The sequence below is a fragment of the Pteronotus mesoamericanus genome, unplaced genomic scaffold (genome assembly GCF_021234165.1).
Source record: "Pteronotus mesoamericanus isolate MK-2021 breed Mesoamerican mustached bat unplaced genomic scaffold, CSHL_Meso_final scaffold_12, whole genome shotgun sequence".
Taxonomy (NCBI): domain Eukaryota; kingdom Metazoa; phylum Chordata; class Mammalia; order Chiroptera; family Mormoopidae; genus Pteronotus; species Pteronotus mesoamericanus.
Window position 1 is genome coordinate 5,071,599 of NW_026555303.1, and position 19,364 is coordinate 5,090,962.

General features: G+C 36.4%; 1 protein-coding gene across 2 annotated transcripts in view; it reads right to left on the reverse strand.

The window, feature by feature from the left end:
* DIAPH2 (diaphanous related formin 2) overlaps positions 1–19,364 on the reverse strand; it is a 908,710-nt gene that overhangs the window by 178,580 nt on the left and 710,766 nt on the right. The gene's annotated exons all lie outside the window — the stretch shown is intronic.

The following is a 19,364-nucleotide window of genomic DNA, read 5'->3' on the forward strand; positions in this document are numbered from 1 at the left end:
AAAAGACACTACCTGTGAAACACATTTGCATTCAATTCCTACCTAGTCCATATCCTTTTCCCATTCTGAAATGCTGATATTGTTTAGAAAAAAGAAAAAGGTGACTGCATCATCTGGGAGGCCACATTTTCCATTTCAGAAACTTTACCCACAGTCTCATCATCCCTTTTACAATGCTACTTTGTTTATAAGCTTTTTCTATGGGAAGGAACTGTGAAGAATACATCAGTGAGTACTCAAAAAATGTTTATGGAAATTCCTAATGGAAACATATGTAGTATATTTCACCTTTGACAACTTTGGCCATCAAAAACACTTCCAAGATCTGTTAGAGTATTTGTCTCAAGATGTCAATTGCCAGAAACTCTCCTGTACACTGTGGATAGGGCAGTGAGCTGAGGCCCTGTTGCCCAACTGGCCCAGGTGATGAAAGGACCCTAACAAGATAGTTAATGTGTGTGGTAGCTAAATGTGTCGATCTGGGGTAGAGGAATTTAGGGACAGGAGGATTAAGATAAGTAAAATTGAGGAATGAGGGAAAAGAAATTGTTTCTGATGCTATTCCAAAGTTAAATTTAATTCATACTTTGTTTAAAGAATTGACTACAGCGTATCAGATCACGGAAATAAAACATTCTCTTATGGGGCAAGAACAAGCTAAAATCTTTTTTGATTATGCTGTTCATTTGATTTCAAATTTCATCAATGGTACAATCATTTATTCTAAAATGAATTATATAGGGCAGGACACTAAATTAAAAAAAATATAAAGGGAAACAGAGGTCCTCAGATCTAATATTTGGTGAAAACAGGAAAAATAAAAGCAAAGTAGAACCCTAGTGACTGAATAGGGAAAGGGGGTTGCACACTTTTAGGAATATTACAGGTGCAGATAGAACTGAACAAAACACCTGCTCTTCATAATAGAAAGGGATGAGGAACTGAAGGCAGTTTAGTGAAGCTGGACTGTATCTAGGAAAATTAAATTTTATGTAGTAGGCACTTTTCTTTTGCTGTACCTTTTTAAAAATGATTTTCATTTATTTGAAAATTTATTTGAAAATATTTTTGAAAATCTTTTTGAAAATCTTTTTGAAAATCTTTTTAAAAAAGGTACAGCAAAAGAAAAGTGCCTACTACATAAAATTTAATTTTCCTAGATACAGTCCAGCTTCACTAAACTGCCTTCAGTTCCTCATCCCTTTCTGTTATGAAGAACAGGTGTTTTGTTCAGTTCTACTGAATATGGAGTATTTTATAGACAGGGCTACATGTTTGGCTTTGTTGTACTTTTGCTTTTTCAGTTAACATGTCAGCTGAAACATTCCATATTACCCAGCAGTGTGGGGGGCAACTCAAGTTTACAATTCTGACTAAAAGTCGCCCTGCTTCTAGCTTACCTGACTCCTCTGCCCCTCACTCCTATTTATTGCGCATCACACTACCCAGGAGATACACTAGCAAATTATGCAATTGAATAAAACCCACTTTTATTTTTTTAATAATAAATCCAAGTTTATTTTCAATACAAGACAAATTCAGAGAAAACTGGCTGTCTCTGAGAGACAACATATTTAATGCCTTTCAAGTACATTCAAAGCCAAGAAAACCAGCCTACATCATAGACATTGGTAAAACCCACTTTTAATTAAAAAAAAAAAGATTTTCATTCATTTATTTTTAGAGAAGGAAAAGGAGGGAGAAAGAGAGGAAGAGAAACATCATGTGTGGTTGCATCTCATGCATCCCCTACTGGGGACCTGGTCTGCAACCCAGGCATGTGCCCTACACTGGGATTCGAACCAGCAACCCTTTGGTTTGCAGGCCAGCACTCAATCCACTGAGACACACCATTTGTTATACCTTTTAATCTGCCCAACAATGTATCAAAATAGGTATTCTCTCTCTTTTTTCAGCTGGGGACAGTAAAACTTAGAAAGTTTAAGCATCTTGCTGCAGATCACACAGCTGGCATGTGAAAAAGCCCAGGAATGAATTTTGATCAGTCTGATACCAAGACCAGCTCTTTTTGCATTGCAGCTAGCAGAAGATGAAATGGACTAGGCATATGGTGGCCAGACAATAAAAGATCATAATTTTATGATATAGTTTGGGCATTATCCTATGAACTAGCACTGTCCAATAGATATATAATGCATTCCACAAATTTGAGCAACATAAATAGTTCTAAATTTTCTAGTAGCCATATTTAAAAAAATAAAAAGAAATAGGTGAAATCAATTTGAATATATTAAGTGAATATTTAAATCAATATGCACAATAATTATATATCTTACATACATTTTACTGGACTAAGTGTTGAAAAGCTAACATTTTTATTTAAGCATATTTCACTCCAGATTAGCTATATTTCAAATGCTCAATAGCTCTATGTAGCTCTTGGCTACTGTATTGAGCAGTGTAGCTATAAGCAATAGGAAGTGACTTGATCAGATCTACACTTTGGAAAGACTCAGCACGGCGGTGGAAGACTCAAGATGGCATGACAGCAGGCAGGGAGATGTTTAGGAGTACAAGGCAATTGTCTAAGTAGGAGATAAAGGATTAAGGGGATAGTGGAGTGCATGAGGAGGATGGATATTGTAAAAGTATTAATACTCTCAATAGGACCTGGCTGGGATGGCGAGATCAAGGGGAAGCGAAGGAGTCTAGATGAGCAGGAATAAACAGGTTTGAGAAAATGTCATGGCTTTTTTGAGGTTTTTAAAAAAGTAATATCTCAGTAGGGATATCCAGTACAAAGTTGGAAACAGGGGTCTCAAGCCCAGGAGCAAAGTCAGGGCTGGAACTAAAAGATCTGAGTGCTGTTGGAAGCTGGATGAGATTACCCTTAGATCTCATTATATCTCATAGAAACATTATATCTCCCTCTAGGGCACATATCAGGCAGGTTTGCTTTCAGTCCATTATAAAAGACTTGGGTTCCCTAAACTTGGGTTCCTCAGCAGTGACACAAACCAGCTGTGTGCATAGCATCTCCCTGGGCCCACCTTGCTGTCACCCTGTGGGAGCTAGAAGGCAAAGGAAAGCACTGTGAACATGAAGCTTACGCTGCTTACTGTACCATTTCTTTGTCTCTGACCCTGGATCTTGTGTCTTCTGCCAACATACCTGAAACCGTGGCAGACTGACTTGTTAGCATGCCAGTAGGGTGAAATCTCTGACCCTACACACTTTTTGAAAACACTCTGAGCTCATTCCTTTTTAAGCAGTATTAATTGGAATACACCTTAAATGCCTAGTGCGTTGGACTTTTCCATTAACTAAGACCCAACTCCAGTTCATTACTCCTCAAAAACAACTAAACTAAAGCCAATACTATAAAAATCATTTCATAAGATCCAAACAACCTGGGCATAATGCCTTTACTTCACTATTACAGTATCTTTGAATTCTCAATTATTTAGTTAAGGCTTTTTGGAAGAGCTGCTCAAAGTTGAAGAAGTTGCCGTTGACCAATCAGTGTAAAGTGACCCAAAGGAAGCAAAACACCTTTTACTAATGGTAGGACCTACTATGTAAGATAATACTTATGTAGATTAAGTACATTTTAAAAATAAAACTATATTCTCTGTGGACTCGAGTTGGGGAAGACTCATGGAAGAATTAGGGATTAACGCTCTGGAAACATTACATTGAAAAAGCTGAGTAATGACAGGTTTAAAGACACTAAAATCTATATTTGTTAACTTCTAGCACACCTTCATGTATTCACTCACTTAAATGTTTTTTTTTTTGTTTGTTTGTTTGTTTTTAATCCTCACCTGAAGACATGCTTACTGATTCCAGAGACAAGGGAAGAGAGAGAGGCAGAGAAACATCGATGTGAGGGAGAAACATTGATCAGTTGCCTCCCACATACATACCCTGACTGGGGACTGAACCCACAACCCAGGCATGTGCCCTGACTGGGAATTGAACTTGCGACCTTTTAGTTTATGGGATGATATTTCAACCAGCTAAGCCACGCCGGGCGGGACAGTCATTTGCTCTCTGTATGCATGTGCATGTGTGTGTGTGTGTGTGTGTGTATAAATTTACAAATATTATAATGCACAGATCTTAAGTGTACAATTCAGTGAGTTTTGACAAGTTGCTACACCCATGTAACCACCACCACAATCAAGATACTGAACATTTCCATCACCCCCAATAAGTTCCCTCTTGCCCCTACTATTCATAGGCAACCTCTGCTCTGATTTCTATCATCCTATATTGCCTGTTCATATCATATAATTTTAAGAAGGTGAAATGTATTGAGGTCATTTTGAATGAGTGTAGCTACCTGAAATTCAATATGCATTGTGTGCCTGATAAACCATGAGGAGAGCAACAGGGTTGAAAAGTAGAGGAGTTATAGTTGGGTATGTCAGATTGGAGCAAAGTTTTAAAGAGATTCGATATCAAAGAAAGAAGTTTGAAAATGCTTCAATTGGCTCTAAAAAGCCATTGGTAGATCATCCGCAAGATAGTGATGTGATAAAGATGACATTTAAGATCAGCCTCATAGTAGTGTGCAAAATGGACCAGAGAGGGAAATGAATTATACATAGAACACAATTTAATTTGCAGTGACAAATATTATGTTACCTACACCCTAAGAAAAGTAGAATGGTTACTTTTGAAATTAATGGTGAAAGACTAAGTAGAAAAGTGAAACTGGTTCTATGAGCAAGGTCATGAGCAGTAGTAAATGGAAGTTGGCAACATAGGAAGGCAGTGATTAGTGGAGTGCAAGAAAAGTCAGTGTTAGATTCAATCTTGTTAACACTATCTATTATGGTCCAGATTAAGACTATGCTGCGAGATGTATGGATTTGTCGATGACACAAAACTAGAAGATTGCTCACATATCAAAGGAGAGGGAATCAAAATCTCTTCTCTGGGAATCTAAAAATAAATAAATAAATAAATAAATAAATAAATAAATAAATAAATAACTCTGCAGGACTTGACAAATAGTTCTTATAATTCAACATGGAACAATAAATGGTAATAGACTGAGCAAAATGCAACCATAATATGATGAAAATAGCATGTGCTGCCGACCCTTAATATCTAAGAGTAATAGTAAAACATAAATGAGTCAGAAATAAAGAAAACCAAACCATTTGGCAAAGCAATGTATCAACAGACATGACAAAAACCTGAGAAACCTGTATTGCAATCCACAAGTATCTAGAAAGCTTCTATCTGATGCAAGGTTTTTGTTAGTTTGCAGTTTGATTGGAAGTAAGTGATAAAAGCAGATGGACTTGGAAAACTTGGAACACCAACAGATGATAACTAGGATAATAGTCTATGAAGTTATTTACAGTCATAAATAAATGTTTAAGAAAATCAAGATATTATTCCAAAGAAATTAAAAGAATGCATAAGTAGAATGTATAAAGTTCTAAGGGAAATAATGAAGGCTGATGTTCTTGTTCAAAAGAGGAAAACTCCCTAGAGGGAAAAGAGGATGCAGGAGGTTAGAAGAAATTACTAGAAACTACAGGATGAGGTAGGGTCAGTGTAGCAACTACATTATGCAGCAGTTGAAAATTTGTAAAGCAAAACAAGAAAACAGTATTATCCCAGTTTGAGGCCTTGCACAGTAGTGTGCACCAAAAGCTAAATTAATCACAAAACAATTTAAGTTAAAACTCTAGGGGGAAATAAATGTTGGTCAGAGAGTTCATTCTTTTGGTTAACTCCTTGCCAGAACAGGTAATTAACAGTTTCCTACAGTGAGCTAAGTCATTAGAATCCTCAAAAACTTCATAGTGAACACTACTCTTCCTTAATAATTTTTATTTAAAGTTAATGTTTTAGGTATAGTTGTCATGGGATAGGTACTGTATTAGCATAACAAGATAAATGGATATTCCATGCCAAAGTGATGAATGGCAAAGGATGAAGTGATATCTCCCCAAACATCTACATGATAGGTACTACCTAAAAGTTTGTCAAGGAAACTGAATTGGTGAGTTAACTTTTCCTGATGTATTTATGTTTTAACGAGGAGTTTGTTCAGTGAAGAACATTTTTTGGCCAGAGGCACCTTTTTGGAAGTTTGCCTACTATATGACAGCTTGATAGTAAATGACAGTTAAAAAACAAACATTTTGCATATTCATTTTTCCAGACCAGATTACCTATATGCTATAAGACTGGGACAAGAAAATTACACATTCTATAAATAAACAAACACCAAATAAATCTCAATGTTAACACTTACCAGAAAACCACTGTCGATGCCTCTGGTGAAATATCTCACATGCAATATTTTAAGTAATTGATATTTCAAAGAGACCTTTGAAATACTCGGTCTTAGCAGAATCAATCATTTACCAAGGGCACGGAACACTTGTTAAGGGAAAAGTGAGTAAAAACAAACTTGGAAAAAGAATAAATTTAACTCATTTCAAAACCATCCACCAAAGTAAATCTAAGTTGCTGTCTGAAAAGGAAGGTGTTTCTTAGGTAGGGATATTAATAATATCTTCCATTTATTGTGATTGCACTATGTATGTCAAGCCCTGTCCTAATAAAATCCTCACAACTTATTTTCAAGGTAAAGAAATTGAGGTATGTTTAGGTGAAGTAACTCTCACAAGGTCACATAGTTGGGAGTTGACAGGCCAGCATTAGAACCTAGGGAGGATGTCTCTAGAGTCTTACTGTTCAAATCCAGACTGTCATCTGATTTTGTATAGGCTACATGCTAAGAATGATTCTCATATTTTCAATGGTTTCTAAAAATTCAAAAGAGTATTTTGTGCTACATAAAATTTTCACCACATTCAAATTTCTGTCTATGGAATAAATTCAGCTCCTTTACCAAAGACCTTGTTTGATTGGCACATAGCCATGCTTAATTCATTACATATTGTCAATGGCTGCTTTCACGCTATAACAGCTGAGTTGAGTAGTTGTGACAGAGACCTTTTAGCCTATGAGGCCTAAAATACTTAACATCTGACCTTCTACGGAAAACCTTTGCTGACCCCTGCTCTAGTGTACACACTAACATCAACATCATGCCAGGTACACACACTTGTGGAGCTCACAATCTGCCTCTGAGGTGCTGAAGATCCCAGGCAACCCCCTTATCACTTAAATGAGGACTCACCATGGGGCAAGGTGAGAAAGAACAAAAACAATCAGTGTAACCCTTCTTGAAACTGATATACTTCTATCTAGAGGGCCAAAGCCAAGAATGAAACAGAATGATGAAGCAATAATTACATCTACACTTCTATCTGGGTTTACATTTTTAGGGGTCCTTGAAGTTCAGTTCCAAAAGAACAGTTATAAAAAGACAAAAATTAATTCTTCAAAGGCCAGTGGAAGACCTGTTTTCCAAGTTTTGACTTCTTGTCTGAGAAGCAGCTTCTGATTGACATGGAATAAATTGAGCAGTTTTACAGAAGAATCAGCTCCTTACCTATGAACTTCAACTGGACTGCCAGGTCAGAATATAACAGTGGATATTAGAGCCTAAGCATCTTTGTAAGAAATACAAATATCCCCTAGTGGAGGACAAAAGCACCATCATGAGGTCAAATGTTTCCTTGTATCTTCTTTAGTGCCCAGGACTGAGGTAAGTGTGGGAATGGAAGTGGCTTTTCACAAATGCCCTCGTGAGAGTCAAGGCAGGCAGTTTTAACAGGTATCACACAGCACGGAGAAAAATGGCAACCCAGCACCAAGTATAAAAGTGATGCAAATTGTACAACTGATACTCTTCATCGGCTGATGCCCGGAATGCAGGAAACAAGTGGAAATTCATCTATTCCTAGCCCAAATTTTGAACCAATCACAGCGTTGTTCTTCCTTTGTTCACCAGATTCTACAGCAGGTCAACTCTCCAGCCAAGTTCCTGCACAACTGCAGATAGGCCATAACAACTTGACACCACTTTTTGCATGGAAACTTAACTGTTGCTCATCTATTTTAAAGTGCAAAAGGTCTTGTTTGTGTGTGCATGTGTATGTGTGTGACCACCTTATTTTTTCATTGCCCATAAAAGGCACACTGCTGCAAACATGTGTCCTTATTACAGCTACCCCTTTCACATTCAGTAGTATATCTTTTTAAAAACATGATAATATTTACACTTTTTTATTTATTGTTTTCAGTTACTGTTGTCCCGCCTTTTTCCCCATTGCTCACCCCAACTCTGTTCCCCCTTCTACTCCTACAGTCAATCCTCCCCCTCCTCCCATTGTCTGTGCCCACGGAGTGCAGGAAACAAGTGGAAATCCAGGCCAGTGGAAGACCTTCTTTCCAAGTCCTCTATTCATGTTACTTTGCTTACTCCTTTGTGTGGAAGTAGGGGGAGATATTTACACTTTTGCTTTCTATTTTTTTTTAAAGCAAAAGCAGTTTGAAAAGAGGCATGCATAACCAACTAGTCTATCAAGAGGCCTCAACTCAGTAAAGCTATACACATAAAATTGTTTTTCATTTTCTTCATTATTGCTTTCAGACATGAAATGTCAAATCCCCTTTTCATGCCCCTTAATGCAGTCTTGGGAAGATTCCATAATTTTTTATTGTAGTTTAACCCTCACTCACCCCCCCCCCGCCTTCTGTCTCATGGAGCTATTAGATACCCCAGAGGGGTTGGGGCACTGAGGAACGAAAAGGAAAGGAGGGAGCATCTGTCACCTGTCTACTGTTATAAACCTCTTGATAAACATGTTACATGGCTTGCAAGAAACAAATCTGGGGGTTTAATGTAAGGATGGATGCAGAAGTAAGAAGGAATGGGAACCAGGCCTCAGCAGCTATATGGGCGGTATGGGCAGCCTCATGGAGAACTGAAACACCATTGAAGATACCACCTTGACTGTAATCCTCCAGCTATAACAACAGCCCTAGTCATCCACTATGTTTTTATTTTAGTCATTTGATGTCCATTCTCATACAATTTATCCCTCTTTGTGCTTTGAGCCCAAATACTCCAAGATAAAAAATCAAATTGACTCAACAAGTATGGAACAGCCTTTTGAGAGTGTTCATGACAGGCTATATCTAACAAAATAGACCAGCCTATAGATGGCTGTCTATGAGTAAAATCAATTTCTAGTCCAGTTTGATAAAGGAGAAGATAGCATGGTACAAAGCATGATCGGCAATGCTTAAGGGGTTGCCTATTGATACTTGCCTCAGATAAGGAGCCGAAGGCATGTATTTCTGGTAAGCATCATCATAACTCAGTGTAATTTACATTGTTTCAAAATGGGAAAGAGAAAAGTTTACCTTTAAGTCTTGATCTAAATCCTTCAATAATTTTTTTATGCATCACGTTTATTTTAATACAGTTGTCTCAATTTTTCCCCTTTACCGGCCTCCACCCATCCCACCCCCACCCCCCACTCCCACAGTCAATCCCCACTCTGTTGTCCATGTCCATGGGTCATTCATACATGTTCTTTGTCTAGTCCCTTCCCCTTCTTTCCACCATTGGCCTCTTTCCCCATCCCCTCTGGTCATTTTCAGTCTGCTCCATGTTTCTGTGCCTGTGGTTTATTTTGTTGAATAGAGTCGACTTATAGGTGAGATCATATGGTATTTGTCTTTCATCAACTGGCTTATTTCACTTAATTTAATATCCTCCAGTTCCATCCATGTTGTCGCAAAAGGTAGGAGTTCCATCTTTCTGCCTCTTTCTTTCTTAAATGCAGATTGATTTTATAATGGTTTTAAAATTTTCTAATATTTTATAATTAACTTTGACATTTAAAAAATAAATAAACCCTTCAATAATTTTTAAGAGGAGTTCAACAATCTGCTCTAGGAGAGAGCCAGTTTGACTCTGAAAATACCTGGATTCTTGCTCCATCAACTAGAATGGATTTGTCCTCCCAGAAATCTCACTACTGTCTCCTGATGGAATTGAAACAAGTTACAGAAAGATTATTTAGAAAACAGATCAAAGTGTCACTGCCCAGTCTGTGGCCTTTCTTTCTTGGACTCTCGGAGGTGATCTCAGTTTCAAGGTTTCTAGATCCTTGCTGTGATAGAGATGCCTTCTTTTCCATCCCTGCTACTAACTCCCATTCCCATTTCAGGCCCAAATGATCAGCTACCACCAAATAAGGTTATTTACAAAATTTCACATCATTTCAGACTCAATGTGCCTAAGACTGATTTAATCATTTACAGATTTCCTAACCCAACCATACCCCTAATTACTACTCAGCATAATTTTCTCACTTCTTGTTACCCCCCCACCAAAGGCTTGGGACCTTTGAATGGTCTCTGGCATTGTTTATCCATCTCCAAATTCAAAGAGTGACTAAGCTATACCTCTTCTTCACAGGCAATCTGTCATGGAACCAGTTTCCTCACCAAGTTTATCACTTATCCCTTACCCTGGATTACCACTACATGACTCAATAGTTGAATTCTCTGATTCTAGTCTTGTACATTACTAAACTATAACTTTAATTACATTATCCACTTTTGTAAGATTTATTGCTCATCAGATCTACTTGAAACTCCAAAAGTCTCCTTAAGCGTTTTCAAATTTTTCTTTGGCTCTTCCAACCACATCAGCCAGGCAACTTCTCTTTATCATTTTTGTATATTTCCTGAAGACTCACACCGGTATGTCTTCCTTCATGTGTTTAATCAATAAGTAAAAGATTAATACAAATTCTAAAATAAAAAAGTAACCAATAAAGTCAAATATTGTATACATTTAAGTTTAAATGGATATAGTTTTTGGAAAGATTATTATATGAATATACTTTAGCTCACCAGACCTATTCAAAGGGTCAAACTCCTAGAGTGACTACTTTAAAAATAAAAGCAACCTAAATTCTGGTAATCTATGTATTGTTGGTTAGGTAGATTACCAGACAATACCTAACCAACAATACAAAGATGCAAGGAAAATAAGACCAGCAACACTGAAAGGAAAAGAAATCAACAGAGACAAGAAGGAAGGAGGGAGGGGGGGCGGGGACAAGGAAGGGGAGGGGAAAGTCAAGGAACATATAGCAAGGACTCATGGACAAAACCAAAGGGGAAGAGCTGAGGGAGGGAAGGAGGGAGGGGGCAAGGGAAAGTGGTGGGGGGTTGGCAGAGACAAATGTATTTGAAAAAATAAATTAAAATAAAATTTAAAAAAAGAAAAAAATAACTCCCTAGTGCAGGTACTAATAGTCAATTTCACAGACAGCTACTATCAGTTCACTTATTCCAATCTTTAAATTAAAAAAATAAGACATATTAAAAGTAATATGGTAATTGTATATTAGGTGGTATTGCCTTTTGTTGTTTCAAACAACCAACGCAGCATTTTAACCTCTTCATTACTTCATAAGGTATATCTGGGGTAAAAATAGTTCTTCTAAGTTCAAGTCTTCTATAATTGAAAGCCACAAAGCTCCCAAGAACACAGGGGCAATGAAGCATAGGGTGCTTCACTACAGGAAGTCTATAATTACAGATTACTGGATAAATAATACTGATGCCATTGATTTACATGGGAGTTGATCAGTTAGTAGGGAATGTTATGGAATCACAAAATTAGGCACCGATACCTCAAGAAATATAATTATTTAAATTTCAGAACATTATGTGGTTCTTTCAATATAAAGTCATGGGATAATTATGCTTAAATAACTTGCTAAAAGCTGGTAAAACCTGAGAAAAATACTGATATTTAAAGACTGTCATTTTTAGGAACTTAATTTCATAAAGTGCATTATTTTAATCTGATGTGTCTAGCTGACCTTTGCATTTCTTTGTCTTTTTAAATTAAAATAACCTTCCATGGTTTATATCATATATTATTTTATGAAGTAACTATGTCACTATCTAGGTACTATTATATTACTACTGTTTGCAAATACTATGTTTTCACTGAGTTGTGGTCAGAGACAGACTTGTAAGTAGGCAGCTAAGTTCTTACGCAGGTTTAAGTAAAAAGAATTTACATATTCAAATTTGTTCAACCAAGTGTCTTCTTGGGACAGGAGCACGCTACACAGAGGAAAGCAGGGAGGGCTAGACACAGTTATAGGCACTGTTTCAATCACATCCTCAAGCACATTCTTTGTTAAGTTTTTAATTTACTCCTTCAAGCTTTCAACGCACAAGCACTGGGTGACAACTCAGTGGAGAGCAGTGTCAGAAACAGAGAACTAAAAGGCACCCTCTTAAGACTAAATTGCTACAAGTGAGTCAACTGCGTATTTCTTTCTCTATGTAGAGAAAATTAAAGAATTAATAAGTTTGAAAATTAAGAGAAGTTTTGGCTAATAAAGAGCCTTGCTGTTCAATACAAATAAAAATAAAATACTCTAAAAATCTCTACTTGTTTGATATGTAATATATTTGAAGAACAGAGAAAAATACTGCAGACTTTTGGCTCATAGAACACTAATTTAATAGGACAGCTTATTTTTTATGTTATACTTCGGGCATGGCTCAAGTGTTTGCTGAAGCCGAGGATCTGCCATTCAGAAAAGCAAGTTATTTTTGTATAGTCCATATACTGATAAATATGTTATAAGAGGAGGAATTGCTGGTTTTATTAAATAAATGCTATTAAAGACTGTGGTTATTTTGCTTGCCCACTGAACTGGAATATTTTTTAATATTCTTAATTACTTTCCCTCTTTTAGATTAGTGAAAAAATATTCAGAATCAAATATATGTTACTCTTAAAAAACGGGGTTAAAAGTGACATCTGCCAAAGGGGAGAGGGTGAGGAGGTTACTAAATGGTTCCTGGCAAAGATTTAGGACCAGACAATAGTTTGTTCCTCTTATGATTTGCTCACCTAAAGTCATCAGTGAGATCTTTCCTGATTTCATTCGACTCTTTATTTCCTATTTCTAGCCTGGATCAATAAGGGAGAACTGCAGTCCAGAAAGAAATAGTAAGGATGGTTTTTCACTCCACTTCTGTGGCAGCTGGTGGTTTTTAGTACAAGGGGGATTGATCTTTATCCTTTAGAAGGAATACATTAGCCATGTCTTTATGATGCATGGAATGCTGGGTCTTTAAGAAGACTGTGGTTTTCTATTTCAGGAAAAGAATGCACCGCAATTTCTTAAAGCAATTACCTACCTTGGGAAATGTTAAGAATATTACATTTGTTTCAGTAACTAAAACAAGTACAGTATCAGAACAAAAAAAAGGAAAACTATATTTAGAGAATATATTCATTGCTAAAACCTTCTTTATAGCCAGTCTAAAGGAAGGTATTTAAAGATGTACCCATCCTGAACTGAGGAATAAACTGAGGAAGGGGTCACTTTAACCTGCAGGTCAAACTCGGAGAAGTTAACATGTGCTGGATTGGTTTATCATCCTCATTTCAGAGGTGATTTGGAAACAGGAGGCTTAGGAAAATTTGTCAACATCCAGCTCTATCCAAGATGTGACACAGGGTCTCTAAATTTCATTGGAATGACCAGGGCATATTCATTTAAAACAAAAGTAAAGAAAATGATACATTAACCAACCGCACTGCACTTTCTCTAAAGAAATACTTGCTAACAGAACTGTATCTGCAGGAGACCAGCCTACTGATTAGGTGACTTAATTAAGGCCTGTGTCCCAGGGTGTTCCTGCATGAATAGGGAGGTGACTTCCTTATTTGAAGTCTCCTTTAATGACAAAAATCTGCTACAAAATTTTCTCACATGTCTAACTTAGCCAGTAAATGATCAACTAAGGCAGAGTTGAGTTTCATACACAAGTGGTTAATACTAGTGCATTACCTTTCTTTTTGGGCAGTTACATACCTTTCATTAGATTGAACCATGTGAAATCACCATTTTTATAAGCCGAAAAATGGCCAAATAGCAATGATTTCATATGGTTCAAACTAATATTAAGGGATATAATGAGGCCATGAAAACCATTCTGACTCTTTGAGAAAAATGTTTTAAAATAAAAAGAGGGATTCTTTATATATACCGATATCTAACTGTAATGTAGTACACTTGGAATTTTATGTAATGTTATAAACCTATGTTAACTCAACTAAAAAAAAAAATAGAAGAGGGGTAGACAAGTGTGGAAGATTGCATAACGCAGAGAGCTGTGAAAACAAAATATACATTTTAAAATATTTTCTAAAATGCATAACTTGAAAAGCACAGTCCTTCTAAAAGTCCTGACATTCTGTATGTCCAGCCTCCATGTTTTGACTCTGTATGAGTCATCAGTACAAGATCAACAAGACAAGCCAGTGCTTGGCACACAGTTGGCACGTCCTTTCACCTATTGTCTTCAAGATGGAGATGTTGCCAATTTTTCACTGAGGTCAATAATTTGTGGTTGTTTCCACTAAAGCTTAACAACTTTTTTGCAAGATCTCTCAGAACTCTGTCCCTTGCCCCTACTCTAGCATAGGAATGCAAGTCAGCTTATCTTGTCGTGTTAGTGAAACCACTTTTGAGGTATGATTTCACTGGGGAGAGATTTAGAAATCAAAACTTAAGTAGGACTTGTGAAAGTAAGTTATGCAGTACTGAGCAAAAACACAATCTCTAGGCCTCATTTTTTTCCTCTCAGCAAGCATTAATGAATGTCAAGCCTTTATAGATTAATTAATATACTTACAAATAGAAAATACATGTTTATTTTTCCAAAACCTTAATACAGCCAGTACCTCACTGAAAACTTAATGAACACATCCACTCATTATAGTATTTTTCAGAGAAAAGTTTAGCAATATTTGCAAAATATCAAATTTATTTTTTCTATTGTAAACACATGAAATAATGACAATCGCGTCAAATATCAATGTATCTGACCCATTTGCACTTTGTTATCAATTGTCATTTTAATTTTCTGTACTAGAATTTATCAGATAAGAAAACCAACCAATTCTGTTTAACCAAATATCTAATTATTTTTCATGCTCTTTGTCATTTTAGTGAGTTTCTTGAAAGGGAATGCCAGTGTGACTTTTATTAATGTCAGAGAATGCATTTTTTCTTTTGATAAAAAAAGAAAGAATCTTTCACATTCAGAATTTAATTTTTCTCCTAATATTTCTCATATGACATAAACATATGGTAAATAAAATTATTCTAATGAGCTTTAGAGCCAGTTGACCAGTGAGGGAAACTGAGCATGCTGTGAATGTACTGAATACTAAAGAGCATCTGAAATATAAAAGTCAGTGAACTTTTAAGAAAAACTGAATAATTCCCTAGTTTTTCATTAAAAAAGAGAAACATATGCAGTAATAATGATTAACCAGGAGATGTCTCCATATTGAAAAGGAACGGATGTGATGACAGTTTTCGAGAGTTTTACATGGTGGGACACACTGGTTAGAAAAGTATATTTCTGCTTTCTATTTTCTCAACAAGAACATAATTAAGGTTAGGTTTAGAAATTAAACACTTTGCCAGAAGTAAAGAAATGAGACACATCAAATAATTTCCATGAAAAAATAAAGACTAGTGATTGCATTCAAGAAGAATGGGACTTGTGAGGAATCAAGTGTAGCTGGTGTTTCCCTGGACATCGCTCCCTATATAAGGATTATTGATGCTATCACACGTTCCTTCTCCCGGGACAGATAGAAACATGCTGTCTAACCATTTGTCTTACAGAGTTATATATGTGCATACCTTGAGGCAGGGAACTGGCCTGGATAATCTAGAGAGCATCCTAATGCTTTATGATAACCAACTCACATAAAACAAATTTCAAAGAATTGATATTACTCTGAGTCAACTCAGCATCCAGTGCAAACAGACCCAAAGATAATGCTGCAGAATGAAATACTATAAGCCCTACTATATTACTTACAAAGAGTGTGATGGAATCTATCTCCAGATATGATACCTTAAGCCACTGGGAATTAAACAAGAGAAATAGGAATGTCTTCAGCAAAATGTGTGAGAAATTTGAAGCTGTTTGTTCAGAGTAAGTAAAGCATTTATTAGAGAAAAAAATGTTAACATCTACTTTAAGAGAAATTAGAACCATTTCTCAAAATATCAGAAGAAGGCTGAAAAAGATCATTTCTTGACAGAAGTTCTCGAGGGAAAAGTTTCCTTTTTTATTTGCTACCGATAGACATTTTGAAATAAATAAAAGAGGCTACTTGCAGGAAGATATTTGTTTATAAGTGGATTCTTTTTAAAAGATTCTCACTTTTATTCAAGTTAAAATGTTCATTTTATTCCATGAGCAAACGGGTGTAGATTTTGCTTCTTTTACTAACTATGTTACTTAGGCAAAACATGGGCTTCCTGGGCTTGTGACCCATGCGATCACACAGGGCCCTGAGCACAGAAGGGCCCCATGGTTGGTTAAATACTCTGCTACTTGCAATCTTGAAATGAACAATCTTTGAACAAGAGGCCCATGTTTTCATTTTGCAGTGAGCCCGGAAAATTAGACAGCCAATGCTGGTAAAAAATAAAACATCTATAACATAATATATTGTCTTGATTGCCAATTTCTCACAAGTTTCTTATTAATATTTGAAAAAGATTGCAAGGTCTTCAAAATGATGTAGCAGTTATTATTCCTGATAATTTCCTAATGCTATTTTCTTTAACACTCATAAAATCATATGAAAGAAGAATTTCCCAATGGTTAAGTCACTTCTTTTAGAGGCTGCACTAACTTTTTCAATCCACTCAACCATAATTTAGTAGGATGATAGTCTCAATGCTCCAATGATCATTGAAAATAAATGTTTGGCTGTTAAAAATAAAATTGAAAGCAGAAAAAATTGAAATAGTGGCTTTGAATTGCCTGTCCTCTAAGCTCAGATCCATGAGAGTATGCAGGGCAAAGATGTCAAAGTAAAATAAATGAAACCTCAGACATATTTATTCACTATCTGGAGAATATATGAGAACATCCATCCAGAGGGAAAAGAAGGCCTTGAATCATGTTCAAATAAGGATAATTATAGAAAAATATAATATTAATTAAAAACTATTACAAGGTAAACTTCTTCTTCAATAGATGTGTTCCTAAAGAGTTATGTAATTCATTAAATACCTCTTTCCCACAACCAAGTAATTCTATTTTTAACACACTAGGGACATTGCTACTTAAGAAATTCTTTGGTGATTCATTTTACAAACTAAATGCAAACACACATATGCACAGAATGCAAATGATGATTTCTTAGTAAACCAATGACTTGGGTTCATTTTGGTATGTTGTAGTTTCAAAAACATGACAATATTCATCTGTCAAAGCCATACTGTACAACATAAAGACACTGCTGAGTTCCTTATAAAGTTTTAATGCCAAGGATATCCTCCCAACTTCTCCCTGATAACTACTTGATTCTGACTGATCCCATTACTGGCAGTAGGTTCAAAAAGTCAAGGAATGCAATGCTTGGAGGATAAGCCACTCATTTTCACAAGTACACTAATCTGCCATGACCAAATTTAAGCGACTAAAAAGAAGTTTAAGCACTAGCAATGTGCAGTAGTATAGTAGAAAGAGCAGTGGGCTGAGACAGGCTCTACTATCTAGCACTAAACTTAGTTCTATGCCCTTAAGCAAATGCTATTAGTGTCTCAGTTGTAAAAGATGAGTCTAGTCATTGAGCTCTAGGATTCTTAACCTTCAGTGTGCATTTAGAATGACCTAGAGAGCTTGTTAAAAACTATTGCTCTCCTCCTTATTTCCATCCATTTTTTTATTCACTAATTCTGGACCATGGCCAGAAAAAATGCATTTCTAACAAATCCCAGATTATACTGAGGCTGGTGGTCCAGGGACCACACTTTGAGATCCACTACTATAGAGCACCAAAAATCTGAAGTTCAGGAATCCACCCATTGTGGTAGGGTTTCTGAGGCCCCTGCCAAAGTGTCACAAGGAATCGATGGAGAAAAGCAGCATTCTTTCAAATGAAGAAACTCAAGCTAATTGATGGCAGTGGATTAGCCTATCAAGTAGCAATAAGAGCAGGGTGTGGGGCCGAGGGGATGGGTGATTGAGAAAGTTGTGACCTAAAACTAAGACTATGTAAAGCCTTCAATCAGAAAAGAAAACCAGGTAAAGCACAAAGCTCTAATGAAACACTCTGGCTTGCCATAAACTAAGGAATGGGCATGACAAAGCAATGAGTGAGGACCAGGAGGAATACCTTTGGTGAGGTGGAAGTCCAGGAATGAAAGCACTCATGAAGTTAGGATGTGGGCCAAAAGTCCCACGCCTTGGGGGTCGGGGTAGGACAGGCTTAGTTCTCTCCTGGTCCAGAAAGTTCCTAAAGAGGTTTCGCCCAAATGGTTTGCCATCTTCACCCACTGGAAATTCTAAAAGATGTATTTCTGGCAGAGATAATAATTCCAGATGGATTGTCTGAGATGCAATACTTGAGTACGGAAAAATGAGCACTGTTTGAAAAGCATTATCAGACTGTCTTGTTCTGAGGTGGATTGCGCAAGGTCCTGACAGCAGCACAGTATGACATTCTAAGTAGTTTTAAACACTTCAGTGGAAATTTAAAAATGAGTTATGATAATCAATTATATTATTACACAGACACATAAATAGCCATTTACTTGTGGGAACCTATGTAATAAGAAATGTGTGTATGTATACCCATACTACACACACACACACACACACACACACACACACACACACACACACACTATAACCTTTGGTATATTTAAGAGGCATCTTTGCTAATGAGTTCATCCAGTAAAACTATGTTGATATATACTTTTGAAAATACTGAAGCAAAGTTTTGTTGATCTCACACACATTTCCAAACCTATCAAAGCCCACAAAACACCCACAAATATATAATGTCTACCTAGTCAAGAATTAAAGTCAAAGTTTGATACAGTCTTTCTTATCACTTTCTGGAGAAACACTCCTTTACTCTCAGCGCAAATAAAGACATACTGATTGAAGCATTCCTGGACTGCTCCTAGAAAATTAGTAGTTATTAACTGTTACCGAACAGCAAGCACATTCTGGCATGACAGAAACATATGGCAGTAGGGTCTGCCATAACATGCAGGATATTACATTTCCAAGGAGATTTTTAAATCAACTAAATTTTTTTAGAAACGAAGTGAAAGCAAAAGAAAGCACTCCTATAGTGCTTAATATAAGTTTGAAAACACAAAGTGGAGGGAAATGTAAGAAAACAGAAAGAGACTGCTTAATTCCTCTCAAGTGGAAACTGAATTGCTGAGGCATTTTTTGCCACTATATATATATATATATATATATATATATATATATATATATATATATATATCTATCTCAGGTTGCTTGCAAACCACAATGTCACCCACAAGGAAGCAATGAATCATGCAGAGTGTCACAGTACAACAGTCCTAGAAAAGAGAGAGAGGTGCAGGAGAATAATAAAAAGG